This window comes from Rana temporaria, chromosome 9, assembly GCF_905171775.1.
Source record: "Rana temporaria chromosome 9, aRanTem1.1, whole genome shotgun sequence".
In the NCBI taxonomy this organism is placed as follows: domain Eukaryota; kingdom Metazoa; phylum Chordata; class Amphibia; order Anura; family Ranidae; genus Rana; species Rana temporaria.
The window spans coordinates 126,167,968-126,180,544 of record NC_053497.1 but is presented as its reverse complement, the minus strand read 5'-3'; the positions used below and the strand labels follow the sequence as shown (position 1 = coordinate 126,180,544).

Here is a 12,577-nt window from a genome sequence, read left to right as displayed (position 1 = left end):
GTTTCCTGCGCCCCGTACCTTAGGCCAAATGAGGTACTGCAGGCCAATGTTCGGCTTTTGTTGGCTCCTGCACCCCGTACCTCAGGCCAAATGAGGTACTGCAGGCCTATTTTCGGCTCTGCTTGGCTTCTGCGCCCCCGTACCTCAGACCAAATGAGGTAATGCAGGCCTATTTAGCTTGTATTCTGCTCGTCTTGCGAGTCAACACTCGCAAACCAAGTCAGAATTAAAAAAAAAAGTTGCTTGCAAATCAAAACACTCTCAAACCAAGCTACTTTTAAACCAAGGTTTCACTGTAATTTTCTCTATAAGCAATGGAAGACTTCGTATTGCTCTAATGCAGCAGTATATATATAGTGCTGCAACCCAGGGGCTTCAAATATAACATCATATAATGTGTACACCGTGGAACTTGTTTTGTTTTTTTCAGTTCACTTCTTTTCATAGTCTTATAAAAAGGAGAATAGCAGCTAAAAACACCCATGCTGGGTCCACAAAAAATGAAACAAAGTTAGGTATAAAGGTAAAAAAAATGTAAATTAAATCAACAATATAACAACATTCAAGAATGGTGGTCCCCAGAGTTGTGACCACTGTACATGCTACTATATGTTGTAGGGTAGCTCCTACTGGAACCAGTAAAGGCATGAGAGAAAGAGCTTTGACATAGAGGTAGAAGTAAAGAAAGCGAAGCAGGAGGAGAGTGAGTCGAAGGGAAGGTCTGATTTGTTTTTTCATTTATCTTTCACACAACCTTCTGCTGGACCCTCTTTATTTGCAATTATACAAACCTTTCTGCCCATCTGGTCCAGGCTCTCCCTTGTTTCCAACTGGACCTGGAAGACCAGGACATCCTCTGAGAATGGTCAGCTTGTCTGATTCTCCAACCCCAACAACTTTTACGTCTACAAAGATCACAAAAGATAAAACAAGGATAAGTGTTAACTTGTATTAAAGTGTCATGACCATAAAGATGGGTACCGTATTTTCCGGCATATAAGACGACTTTTTAACCCCTGAAATTCTTCTTAAAAGTTGGGGGTCGTCTTATACGTCGGTAACCTAACATGCAGACCGTGGCCGTCCATTTTTTAAAAGCCGTGCCTCCTCCTTCTGCTGTTCCCAGCAGAGCCTCTGTTCAGTGTTCCACCTATCGAGGATGCCCGCTCGTCCTTGGTCTCGGATGAGAGGGCATCCGTGATAGGTGGAACACTGAACACAGTGTCTCCAGGGAAGCTGAGTGTTCCGCCTATCACGGAACAGCACGAGGATGAGGCGCAGCTTTTGAAAAATGGACGGCCGCGGTCTGACAGATTCTGCATGTCAGGGATAAGGTAAGGGATCGTCGAGACATGCAGTGACACAGTGAGGCATGTAATGGAGGCACAGTGAGGCATGTAATGGAGGCACAGTGAGGCATGTAATGGAGGCACAGTGAGGCATGTAATGGTGGCACAGTGAGGCATGTAATGGTGACGCAGTCTGGCATGTAATGGCACAGTGAGGCATGTAATAGTGGCACAGTCTGGCATGTAATGGTGGCACAGTCTGGCATGTAATGGCACAGTGAGGCATGTAATGGCACAGTGAGGCATGTAATGGCACAGTGAGGCATGTAATGGCACAGTGAGGTGGGGCTAGGCATGACTAGTAGGAAGGGGGTCGTCTTATAAGGTGAGTATATCCCAAAACCAACATTTTAGATAGAAAATTAGGGGGTCGTCTTATACGCCCAGTCGTCTTATACGCCGGCAAATACGGTACACGCCAAAAGAAAATCAAAAGAAAAATTGTGTACGAGGCACGATCATTTGATTTTCGTATAGTGCGTACACAACTTTTGACATCCGATTCAGACTTTCCAAACGAAAATTTCCGATTGAACAAATTCCAAAAATGTTCTCGTAGGTGAACAGAACTAACGATTTCTGTTTAATGTATACTGTTTTTATACGAGAAAATCAGATACAAAAGATTGCAAGTGATCAGAAACGCCTTTGTCGTAGGAGAATTTTCATACAATTAGTTCCAACCTCAGTTTTGACTTGCCGTGAAACATGGAGGAAACCCAGAGTTTCCCATTACAAAAATGAAAGTTATAAATGGCTACATTTCTTATATTTAAGATGGATTGCTTGAAGAGGCTGCTCCTACAGAACAACAATACTTGGTTTTCAATTTTGTTTTTACAAATAAATATCTGAAAAGTGTGGCGTGCATTTGTATTCAGCCCCCTTTATTCTGATACCCCTAACTAAAATCTAGTGGAACCAAATGCATTCAGAAATCACCTACTTCAGGGTTTGACAAATTTGCTTGGAATCTAGAAGCAAGCTAAAAAAGTTAGGAGCCAGAAAACATCCCGCTGAGCTCGCGCGCAGAAGCCAGCGCATACATGAGTAGCGCCCGCATATGTAAATGGTGTTCAAACCACACATGTAAGGTATCATCGCGATTGGTAGAGCGGGAGCAATAATTCTAGCCCTAGACCTCCTCTGTAACTCAAAACATGCAACCTGTAGAATTTTTTAAACGTCGCCTATGGAGATTTTAAAGGGTAAAAGTTTGTCGCCATTCCATGAGCGGACGCAATTTTGAAGCGTGACATGATGGGTATCAATTTACTTGCCGTAACATTATCTTTCACAATATAAAAAAAAAATTGGGCTAACTTTACTGTTGTGTTATTTTTTAATTTAAAAAAAGTGTATTTTTTCCCAAAAAAGTGCGCTTGTAAGACCGCTGCACAAATACGGTGTGACAGAAAGTATTGTAACGACCGCGATTTTATTCTTTAGGGTGTTAGAATACAAAATAGATATAATGTTTGGGGGCTCTAATTAGAGGGAAGGAGATGGCAGTGAAAACACTGGGGAAGCTCCATTAGAATTGCTAGCTTACTTGTCATGCCAACGGCCACCATAAGATGGCGCCAGATCACAGAAGGAAGCAGAGGCCTGCAGAAGGCAACAAAGCCGCGGCCTCAATTAACGGCCGGTGCGGCCCGACGCAATTGCGTGGCAGGGGAGGTGGGGGCACACGAAGAGACAGGATTAGGGTATCCTGTGTCTCCATGCGCCCCCACCTCCCCCGCCGCGTGATCGCGTCGGGCCGTGCCAGCTGGTAAATGAGGCCGCGGCTTTGCGGCCTTCTGCAGGCCTAAGCTTCCTTCCCCGGGTGCCAGGTCGCTAATTTTAGTCGCACACTGACCTACTTAGTAAACAGAGTCCACCTTTGTGTAATTTAATCTCAGTCTAAATACGGCTGTTCTGTGAAGCCCTCAGAGATTTGAGAACCTTAAGGCCAAGATCATGAAGGCCAAGGAACACACCAGACAGGTCAGGTATAAAGTTGTAGAGAAATGTAATTCAGGGTTAGAAAATAAAAAAAAATCCCAAACTTTGAACATCTCACAGAGCACTGTTCAATCCATCATCTGAAATTGGAAAGAGTATGGCACAACTGCAAACCTATCAAGACATAGCGGTCCATCTTAACTGACAGGCAAGGAGAGCATGACATTAATCATAGAAGCAGCCAAGAGGTGGTAACTCTGGAGGAGCTGCAGAGATCCACAGCTCAGGTGGGAGAATCTATCTACAGATTATTAGTTAGTTATCATTAGTTGTGCACTTAACAAATCTGGCCTTTATAGAAGAGTGGCAAGAAGAAAGCCATTGTTGAAAGAAAGCCATAAGAAGTCCTATTTGCAGTTTGTTAGAAGCCATGTGGGGGACACAGCAAACATGGAAGAATGTGCTCTGGTCAGATGAGACCAAAATTTAACTTTTTGGCCCAAAAGCAAAACGCTATGTGTGGCGGAAAACGAACACTGCACATCACCCTGAACACACCATCCCCACCGTGAAACATGGTGGTGGCAGCATCATGTTGTGGGGATTCGTTTTTTCAGCAGGGACAGGCAAGCTGGTCAGAGTTGATGGGAAGATGGATGGAGCCAAATACAGAGCAATCTTATGCCGCGTACACACCATCACTTTATGTGATGAAAAAAAAACAACGTTTTGAAAAACGTCAATTAAAATGACCGTGTGTGGGGGAAAACGTCATTTTATGTTTTGTGAAAAACGACAAAAAAAAATTGAAGCATGCTTCAATTTTTTCAGTCGTTTTTCAAAATGTCGTTTTTTGTGTCAATTAAAATGATAGTGTGTGGGCAAAACGACATTTAAAACAACGTTTTTAAACCCGCGCATGCTCAGAAGCAAGTTATGAAGCTAGCTTCAATGGAAAAGAGTGCTGAACGTAACCGCGCTTTGCTAGAGCATTTTGAAAAAACGATGGTGTGTAGGCAATGTCGTTTTTGAAAATGAAGTTTCAAAAACGTTGTTTTATTTCATGATTTAAAACGGCGTTTTTTTTCATCACATAAAGTGATGGTGTGTACGCGGCATTAGAAGAAAACCTGTTAGCGAGTCTGCAAAAGACTTGAGACTGGGGTGGAGGTTCACCCTCCAGCAGGACAACGACCCTAAACATAAAGCCAGAGCTACAACGGAAGGGTCCAGATAAAAGCATAATAATGTGTTATAATGTATAAATAAATGTTAACTTTTTTAGCAATATATCTGATTATTCCATGGTGTCTCGTGGGTTTGGCAAAGGTATCTGTTATTCACTTGATTTAGTTCCAACATACCCTTCTGCATCAATAAAGTCCCATATCTTACCCCAATTCGGGGTTTCTGTCTAAATATAATTCCTACAGGGATGCAGATGCATTTGGACACTACTATCTAGGAGTGCTTGCTCTTTATTTTGACCTAAATCTGTTATAATGGTCTAGTCAAAGTCCAGACCTAAATCCAATTGAGAATCTGTGGCAAGACTTGAAAACTGCTCACTCTCCATCCAATCCGACAGAGCTTTGCAAAGAAGAATGGGCAAAAATGTGACTCTCTAGATGTGCAAAGCTGGTAGAGACATCCCCAAAAAGACTTGCAGCTGTAATCGCAGAGAAAGTTGGTTCTACAAAGTATTGACTCGGGGGGGGGGGCTGAATACAAATACATGCCACACTTTTCACATATTTATTTGTAAAAAATTGAAAACTATTTATCGATTTCCCTCCACTTCACAATTATGTGCCTATCACTTAAAATCCCAATAAAATACATTTAAATTTTTTGTTGTAACATGCCAAAATGTGGGAAATTTCAAGGGGTATGAATACTTTTTCAAGGCACTGTATATTACTAAAGTCTGTGGTTATCCTGAAATTTTTTATTCAACCATAACCGTGCAGTTAGTCATACATGATGAGCATTAGATTTAAAAAAGCTTTGCAGTGCCAGGACCACCGCATAGTTTGGTAAATCTAATGCCGCGTACACAGTTGAGTTGTAAAAAACAAAGTTTTTCAGGCTCTACGAAAAACAAAGTTTTTTTCAACTTCATCATTAAAACGGCCTTGCCTACACACGATCGTGAAAAAAAAATGCTCTAGCAAAGCGCGGTGACGTACAACATGTACGACGGCACTATAAAGGGGAAGTTCCATGCAGATGACGCCACCCTTGGAGCTGCTTTTGCTGATTTTGTGTTAGTAAAAGACAATTCACGCTTTTCTGTCTGTTACAGAACGAGCGCTCCCATCTCATAACTTGCTTCTGAGCATGCGCAGGTTTTTCGCGTCGTTAAAGCTCACACACGACCATTTTTTACAACCCGAAAAACGACAACGCTTAAAACGTCGTAAAAAAAATAGAGCATATTCGAAAAAAAAATTGCCCATTTTTCAGAACCTGAAAAATGCTCTGAAGCCCACACACGATTGCTTTAAATTACATTTTAAAAAAAAATCGTTTTTTTACAACCCGAAAAATGATCGTGTGTACGCGGCATAAGTGTCAAGGGAATTTTTTTAACAGAACTATGCCACGGAACTTATCAAGCGACTATATAAAGAAGAAAATTACATTGCGATTTTGTACAGATCACACATAATTATTTTGAGTACTGTATACGTATGTATGTATGTATGTATAAAGTGTATATACAGTACAGACCAAAAGTTTGGACACACCTTCTCCTTCAAAGAGTTTTCTTTATTTTCATGACTATGAAAATTGTAGATTCACACTGAAGGCATCAAAACTATGAATGGACACATGTGGAATTATACATAACAAAAAAGTGTGAAACAACTGAAAACATATTTCAAATTCTAGGTTCTTCAAAGTAGCCACCTTTTGCAGCAGACACATCTCTAGAACTGTTAAGAGGAGACTGTGTGAATCAGGCCTTCATGGTAGAATATCTGCTAGGAAACCACTGCTAAAGAAAGGCAACAAGCAGAAGAGACTTGTTTGGGCTAAAGAACACAAGGAATGGACATTAGACCAGTGGAAATCTGTGCTTTGGTCTGATGAGTCCAAACTTGAGATCTTTGGTTCCAACCCCCGTGTCTTTGTGCGACGCAGAAAAGGTGAACGGATGGACTCTACATGCCTGGTTCCCACCGTGAAGCATGGAGGAGGAGGTGTGATGGTGTGGGGGTGCTTTGCTGGTGACACTGTTGGGGATTTCTTCAAAATTGAAGGCATACTGAACCAGCATGGCTACCACAGCATCTTGCAGCGGCATGCTATTCCATCCGGTTTGCGTTTAGTTGGACCATCATTTATTTTTCAACAGGACAATGACCCCAAACACACCTCCAGGCTGTGTAAGGGCTATTTGACCAAGAAGGAGAGTGATGGGGTGCTGCGCCAGGTGACTACCTCTTGAAGCTCATCAAGAGAATGCCAAGAGTGTGCCAAGCAGTAATCAAAGCAAAAGGTGGCTTCTTTGAAGAAGCTAGAATATGAAATATATTTTCAGTTGTTTCACACTTTTTTGTTATGTATAATTCCACATGTGTTAATTCATAGTTTTGATGCCTTCAGTGTGAATCTACAATTTTCATAGTCATGAAAATAAAGAAAACTCTTTGAATGAGAAGGTGTGTCCAAACTTTTGGTCTGTACTGTGTGTGTATATATATATATATATATATATTCACTATTTTTTTATGTCATATATTGCACCGGCACTTTATATGTTTTTTGAAGCGTTATAACATTTATTGTGATTTTGCACATATTACACATGATCAATGTTGAGTATTGACTGAGTGATTTTAGAGGTGGTTAGCCCATCAATAGGAATATCGCTGTCCATTTTCTATATGTCATTTTGGAAATCTAAAAGTGTGACATGTATGAACAGCTGTAGGCTAGCCACAGATAGCAAATGCATGCCAGGCATCCTTGTGCCACTGCAGTTTCATATCTAATAGATTACAGTGCCACATACTATACAATTAACTCCTGTTTGTCACTGAATTGAGAAATATCATTCTGGTACTACAGAGTTTTCTAACAAATTGGAATTTTTGTTGAGCAATAATGAATGCTTACTGTAGTTAGAAGAGCTCATTGTCAATCCCCAAGGTAGCTGTAAATGCATAAACACCACTCAAGCATCATGCTGTGTCAGATTTAAGGTGACACTGGGCCTTTTAAAGCCACCCGTAGTGACTTACCTGGACATGAGTCCTCTGCATTGCTGAGATAGTTCAACATGAAGATCAATGGAAGCAGTGAAACCCACATTATATCAGTCAGATATCAGATGTCTTTGTCTGTCCTCCACATCAGAGCTCAGATTCTAACTGTCTGTAGGTGTGTTTTCACTTCTCTGTTTTATACGTTTTAAGGTCATGATTATGCATTGAAGGCAACTTCTGAAAAGTGTTATTTCCTTTATGCCTGTATTTTTCCCCGGAAGAACTGGACTGCGACCCCTTGTAACTGTCTTTTCAACACTTGCTTATGGAGCTGGACGAAAACAAGGAGCACTTTGGAAGAGTTATTTCTCCTTTGCAAATCAGAAAATGAAAAAAAAAATGGGAAAAATAAGCTTATCCTTCAATAATTCCAAATTACATATATGTAACGTGTTTTTCTTCATATTGTTGTTGTTTAGACATGTGTACAACAAAAATGTTCGTATTTTTTTGTTCCGTTACGTCTGGACAACAAAAATTTTCGTATTCCTTTGTTCCGTTTCGTCTCGTTCAGTAGATTCGTAAAGTTTGGTAATTTCGTAAGACTCAAGTTTTCCTATTCGGACCCGTTCTTTTTTTCGTAACAGTTTTATTTTCGTTTATACTGAATGATTCGTAATTCTGTCTAATTTATTTTTGTTGATTCGAAATTCGTAATTTTGTTAGATAATAATTTTCGTTTAATGGATTCGTAATTTAGTACTTTCGTAAATACATAGCAACACATGGCTAGTCCATATTAAGATATACTTTCTCTTAAGCCCCAAATGTCAAAATGAGCGTTTTCCAAAAAATCCGACCGTGTGTACGCTCTATCGGACAAACTTTTTCAGTTTTAAAAGTCAGGCCAACTCCTTTCAGTCAAAAATCCACGGAAAAGTTTGTTTGAAGTCCGATCGTGTGTACGAGGCTTTACACTGTACAATGTGACTCAGAACAAAAGAGATAAGCTGATTGGCTAAGATATTAAGTAATCACTCACTAACTACACTGCCCAGTGCCCATTCGAAAGAACGATACAAGTACACAAATTTAAGAAACAGACAAAGAAACGGATTTACAGAACACACAAATGAAAATACGAACAGACAAAGGATTTAAAATACGGAATGCAAATCGTTCGTTATCCACTTAAGGACCAGCCCATGTACATATACGTCCACAATATGGCACGTACAGGCACATGGGCGTATGGGTACGTCCTCGCCTATTAGCGGGTGGGGGGTCCGATCGGGACCCCCCCCGCTACATGCGGCGGTCGGGTCCGCTCGGGGAGCGATCCGGGACCACGGCGCGGCTATTTGTTTATAGCCGCTCCGTCGCGATCGCTCCCCGGAGCTGAAGAACGAGGAGAGCCGTGTGTAAACACGGCTTCCCCGTCCTTCACTATGGCGGCGCATCGATCGCGTCATTCCCTTTATAGGGAAGACACGATCGATGACGTCATTCCTACAGCCACACCCCCAAACAGTTGTAAACACATACTAGGTGCACCCTAACTCCTACAGCGCCACCTGTGGTTAACTCCCAAACTGCAACTGTCATTTTCACAATAAAGAATGCAATTTAAATGCATTTTTTGCTGTGAAAATGACAATGGTCCCAAAAATGTGTCAAAATTGTCCGAAGTGTCCGCCATAATGTCGCAGTCACGAAAAAAATTGCTGATCGCCGCCATTAGTAGTAAAAAAAAAATAAAAAATAAAAATGCAATAAAACTATCCCCTATTTTGTAAACACTATAAATTTTGCGCAAACCAATCGATAAACGCTTATTGCGATTTTTTTTACTAAAAATAGGTAGAAGAATACGTATCGGCCTAAACTGAGGAAAAAAAATGTTTTTATATATGTTTTTGGGGGATATTTATTACAGCAAAAAGTAAAAAATATTGCTTTTTTTTCAAAATTGTCGCTCTATTTTTGTTTATAGCGCAAAAACTAAAAACCGCAGATGTCATCAAATACCACCAAAAGAAAGCTCTATTTGTGGGGAAAAAAGGACGCCAATTTTGTTTGGGAGCCACGTCGCACGACCGCGCAATTGTCTGTTAAAGCGACGCAGTCCCGAACTGTAAAAACACCTTGGGTCTTTAGGCTGCATATTGGTCCGGGGCTTAAGTGGTTATAGATGTCATTTTCGTTCTTTTGCTTTTTCGGTGTTTCGTAATGTAGTAAGATTGTCCAATCATACGTTCATATTTTCGCTTGTTTGTTATTTTGCTTATTTGTAATTCCGTAATTTTCGTATTTTGGTTCTTTCAGCTTTTCGGATGTTCGAATTGATACGAATGTACAAAAACTAACAAATTAGTTTGTTACGAACAGGAACGCACATGTCTATTGTTGTTGTTAAGTCGTTTAGTCGTGTCCGACTCTTTGTGACCTCATGGATCATAGTGCACCAGGCTTTTCTGTCCTCCACTGCCTCCCGGAGATTGCTTATTTTCATGTTCATTGTTTTGATGATACTATCTATCTATCTTGTTTTATGTCATCCTCTTCTCCTTTTTCTTCCATCTTTCCCAGCATCAGGGTCTTTTGGGGTTTGGTTAGATGGTGTCAAGAGCAGGGGAGACATTGGGGGTCTAATGTCTCCCCTGCCCTAATGTCTTCAAAAAGAGCAGTAGTCACCCACCCAATGCTATCATATTGTGATAGCGATCACTTGAAAAAAAAAAAGAAAAAAAAAAAGTAAAAAAGATAATAAAATATATTAAAATAGAAAAAATGCCAAAACTCCCGTTGTCCCGCACACCTGCGCAAATGCTTATGCACGCCCAGGGTGCGTACGTTTATGTAAACCGTGGTTGCACCACACATACCAGACATATTGGTATTGCAGAGTATTGTGCAGGGGTATTGCAGAGTATTGCGCAGGGGGTATTGCAGAGTATTGCACAGGGGGTATTGCAGAGTATTGCGCGGGGGTATTGCAGAGTATTGTGCGGGGGTATTGCAGAGTATTGCGCAGGGGGTATTGCAGAGTATTGCGCAGGGGGTATTGCAGAGTATTGCGCAGGGGGTATTGCAGAGTATTGTGCAGGGGGTATTGCAGAGTACTGCGCAGGGGGTATTGCAGAGAATTGCGCAGGGGGTATTGCAGAGTATTGTGCAGGGGGTATTGCAGAGTACTGCGCAGGGGGTATTGCAGAGTATTGCGCAGGGGGTATTGCAGAGTATTGTGCGGGGGTATTGCAGAGTATTATGCGGGGGTATTGCAGAGTATTGTGCAGGGTTATTTCAGAGTATTTCGCAGGGGGTATTGAAGAGTATTGTGCAGGGGGTATTGCAGAGTATTGTGCAGGGGGTATTGCAGAGTATTGCACGGGGGTATTGCAGAGTATTGCAGAGTATTGCGCAGGGGGTATTGCAGAGTATTGTGCAGGGGGTATTGCAGAGTACTGCGCAGGGGGTATTGCAGAGAATTGCGCAGGGGGTATTGCAGAGTATTGTGCAGGGGGTATTGCAGAGTACTGCGCAGGGGGTATTGCAGAGTATTGCGCAGGGGGTATTGCAGAGTATTGTGCGGGGGTATTGCAGAGTATTGTGCGGGGGTATTGCAGAGTATTGTGCAGGGTTATTGCAGAGTATTTCGCAGGGGGTATTGCAGAGTATTGTGCAGGGGGTATTGCAGAGTATTGCACGGGGGTATTGCAGAGTATTGCGCAGGGGGTATTGCAGAGTATTGCGCAGGGGGTATTGCAGAGTATTGTGCAGGGGGTATTGCAGAGTACTGCGCAGGGGGTATTGCAGAGAATTGCGCAGGGGGTATTGCAGAGTATTGTGCAGGGGGTATTGCAGAGTACTGCGCAGGGGGTATTGCAGAGTATTGCGCAGGGGGTATTGCAGAGTATTGTGCGGGGGTATTGCAGAGTATTGTGCGGGGGTATTGCAGAGTATTGTGCAGGGTTATTGCAGAGTATTTCGCAGGGGGTATTGAAGAGTATTGTGCAGGGGGTATTGCAGAGTACTTCGCAGGGGGTATTGCAGAGTATTGTGCAGGGGGTATTGCAGAGTATTGCACAGGGGGTATTGCAGAGTATTGCACAGGGGGTATTGCACAGGGGGTATTGCAGAGTATTGCACGGGGGGGATTGCAGAGTATTGCACAGGGGGTATTGCAGAGTATTGCGCAGGGGGTATTGCAGAGTATTGTGCGGGGGTATTGCAGAGTATTATGCGGGGGTATTGCAGAGTATTGTGCAGGGTTATTGCAGAGTATTTCGCAGGGGGTATTGCAGAGTATTGTGCAGGGGGTATTGCAGAGTATTGCACGGGGGTATTGCAGAGTATTGCGCAGGGGGTATTGCAGAGTATTGCACAGGGGGTATTGCAGAGTATTGTGCAGGGGGTATTGCAGAGTACTGCGCAGGGGGTATTGCAGAGAATTGCGCAGGGGGTATTGCAGAGTATTGTGCAGGGGGTATTGCAGAGTACTGCGCAGGGGGTATTGCAGAGTATTGCGCAGGGGGGGATTGCAGAGTATTGCACAGGGGGTATTGCAGAGTATTGCGCAGGGGGTATTGCAGAGTATTGCGTGGGGGTATTGCAGAGTATTGCGCCGGGGTTATTGCAGAGTGCAGGGTGCAGGGTGTTACTGCGCAATACCCCGTCATTCGACGGAGTGATCACGTGTTAAATGGCCGCTATCAGCGTCAATTTACCGCGATCCGTGATGGACCCGGCGGTCACAGACACTCCCGTGTGCGTGCCCCAGGGGGCGCGAGGGAGCGTTATTCGGCTATGGGGCTGTGATTAAGTGGTTAATAGCTTTCTTTACCTTAATGCAGTGCTGTTTTCATGTCCTCATTGTTCGAAAGTTTTCTTCCCAGATCCAGAAGCCTATTTAGCCCTTGGTATAATCCACCCTCAATATTAATAAAAATAACCACATGAGGATTCTAAACATGGGAGATATCTACTAAAAATCTTCCACATATCCTCTTCCTCTGACACTGCTTCCACTGCCACTACTACTGGTAATTAGGGATGAGCTGAACACCC

General features: G+C 42.5%; 1 pseudogene; it reads right to left on the bottom strand.

Annotated features, from left to right (window-relative positions):
- Positions 1 to 7,699, bottom strand: part of LOC120914021 — a 33,899-nt pseudogene extending 26,200 nt beyond the window's left edge.
- Positions 7,700 to 12,577: the final 4,878 nt, after the last annotated feature.